Source organism: Nanorana parkeri, unplaced genomic scaffold (assembly GCF_000935625.1).
Source record: "Nanorana parkeri isolate BGI_ZX_2015 unplaced genomic scaffold, ASM93562v1 scaffold1441, whole genome shotgun sequence".
In the NCBI taxonomy this organism is placed as follows: Eukaryota; Metazoa; Chordata; class Amphibia; order Anura; family Dicroglossidae; genus Nanorana; species Nanorana parkeri.
Window position 1 is genome coordinate 133,905 of NW_017307709.1, and position 252 is coordinate 134,156.

Genomic DNA, 252 nt, shown 5'->3' on the forward strand with positions numbered 1-252 from the left:
AGAGAGAAAAAAAAAAAGGGAGAGGAAATGGGGGGAAGGGGGGGGAAGAGAAAGAGAGTGAAGAGTGGGGAGAGAGAAGAAAGAAGAGAGGTGAAAGAAAAGAGGTTGTGAAGAAGTGAATAGAAAGAAAAATTTTAAAAAAAACACAGACAGGAGGAGAGAGCAAGAAAAGAGAAAAAAAAAAAAAAAAGAGAAAAGAGGAATGAAGAAGAGAACAGAAAAGAGAGAAAGAAAAGAGAGGAGAGATCAGCT

The 252-nt window shown here is 37.7% G+C and overlaps 1 protein-coding gene across 1 annotated transcript in view; it reads right to left on the minus strand.

Annotated features, from left to right (window-relative positions):
* ANKRD27 (ankyrin repeat domain 27) overlaps positions 1-252 on the minus strand; it is a 41,361-nt gene that overhangs the window by 28,582 nt on the left and 12,527 nt on the right. The gene's annotated exons all lie outside the window — the stretch shown is intronic.